This window comes from Prionailurus bengalensis, chromosome C2 (genome assembly GCF_016509475.1).
Source record: "Prionailurus bengalensis isolate Pbe53 chromosome C2, Fcat_Pben_1.1_paternal_pri, whole genome shotgun sequence".
Lineage (NCBI taxonomy): Eukaryota > Metazoa > Chordata > Mammalia > Carnivora > Felidae > Prionailurus > Prionailurus bengalensis.
In genome coordinates, this window is record NC_057350.1 from 55,266,412 (window position 1) to 55,268,461 (window position 2,050).

A 2,050-nucleotide genomic window follows, 5' to 3' on the forward strand; every position below is an offset into this window, starting at 1 on the left:
AGAGCTGTCAAAAGCCAAAGGCAGGAAAACTTCCTGCTCACTGCTTATCTCTTAAAAGTTACCTGGATTATTATCCCTATTAGCCACAGAAAATGACTTAACAAAGGACCCCACTGGGTGATGGCAGTTAGTGATTTTGAGAATATGACACATGTAAAACTAAAGTTTCTAAACAAACTCTCCATCAAATAAAACATAATAAAAAGATAAAGGGTTGCCCAACAATCATTTCTCCAGTTTCCAATGGCAGGTAAATAAAGGAGTATGCATTTCCATACACATCCCACAGGTCTGTTTTTGAATACCCCCTTTAGGACAAAAAACATCTAGAAGGTGATACAGAGCTTAATTCTTAATGAGATGGAGGAGTTGAACACATCACTTTTTGAGCTGTATTCATTCAAATCACAATTTGGTCATTTACTAAATTGACTGCAGCATCCCAGAATAACCAATACTCTCAAATTTGGGATAGCCCCATTATTTTCATCTTGACATTCTCAGAAATTTAAACAAAATGGACCTGGAGTTTCCAGGTGAAAAATCATCACCTTTTAAGGTTTTTGGAGCATGTGAAATTTGTTGGAAAAGAAAACTATCTAAATCACTCTACTGAAAATAGTAGGGCATCTACACACAGCCAACTCTCAATCATCGAACCTATGTACTGAACATCTAATGTATGCAAAACACTGCAGGAAGAGAAAGGGAAAAAAAAAAAAAAGCTCTTGCCATAACAGAATTTCAACATCAAGTGAGAAGCAAGACAAAAAAACCCACTAGACCTCAGCAGACACACGTGAAGTATTAAGCAAGGTGTTAGAAGAAAGAGGGGAGTGGACTACAGAGGAGAGCCAGTAGGGGAGGCAGGGCTCGAGGAGAATGTTTTGAAGGAGACGTAAAAATCAGATTTGGCCAAACATTGGAAAGGTTGTTGCAAAACGACAAGGGGTGTCAGAGAATGTACAATAAATAAAATCGAGTGGAAGAGTCGGTGGCAAAAATTGGGATCACTGAGTTAAAAGCAGGTTGTGTGGGGGAGGAACAGATACGTGATGCTCAAAACTAATGTTAATTCTAATTTGGTGGAACAAAAAAAATCGGGAGCCCACTACACGTCTGATTTAAAGAGAATGACCTGGCCCAATGATGGCCAAGCAAGAGGGCTCCCGCTGATGTGGTCCCTTTTCCAGAGAAGCTGACAACTAGTAAGAGCGAGAGTTGATGTCACCTGGCATCTCTCCTGCTTCCTCTGTGTGTTGTCTAGGGCAGTGAGTGCCTCAAAAGACAGGCAGCATTAAAGAGAACACAAAGGATGGGTGGGTCCCAAGACTGAACCCCAAAGAAATGAGAGTTTATTGCATATTAAAAGGTACAACCTTAGTTTATAAAAAAGTTTACTATAAAGGTTTTCATGCCTTTCTTTTTCTTAATAGAGAATAGATATCTGGGTCATTTTCAAGTTCATCTGCTTTTCTCCTCCCTTCATCAAAACTGATTTCTAAAGTAACAAACAATATAGTAAAATATAAATATTTTCAGAGGGAAAAAGAGCAGCAAGAGCCATCAGATTTATATAAAGGAACACAGCTCCCTCTACATATGATAATATTTTGGACAGCAACACACTTAGGAAAGAAAAACAAAAAAATTTTTTTTCAAGAAGAGCTGTCCTCATCGTTTGTTCGGTTTTCTGAGAAGCATCAGCAGGTCATAAAATTGAGGTTTGCCATGGGCAAAACCATTTGGTCCCAACATGAAATATGAAAATTAATTTGGCATAAAAGAGGCACATGGGAACAGTTAGTGGACTAAGAAATAACTATTAGTAATGTAACTACAGATATGAATGTCTTATTAGACAGACAGGAAGAATTACTAGTATTTTTAGAAGGTATTGTGAGCAGTCAAAAAGCTTGGCAAATTACCTAGAAGTTTTTGAAGTTTTAAATGATCAAATATTCGCATCAAATATAATTCCATCCAATAAAGATCTTTTTAAATGTTTTTACTAAGAGCATGAAATTAACATTTGCTCTCCTGTGGGTAC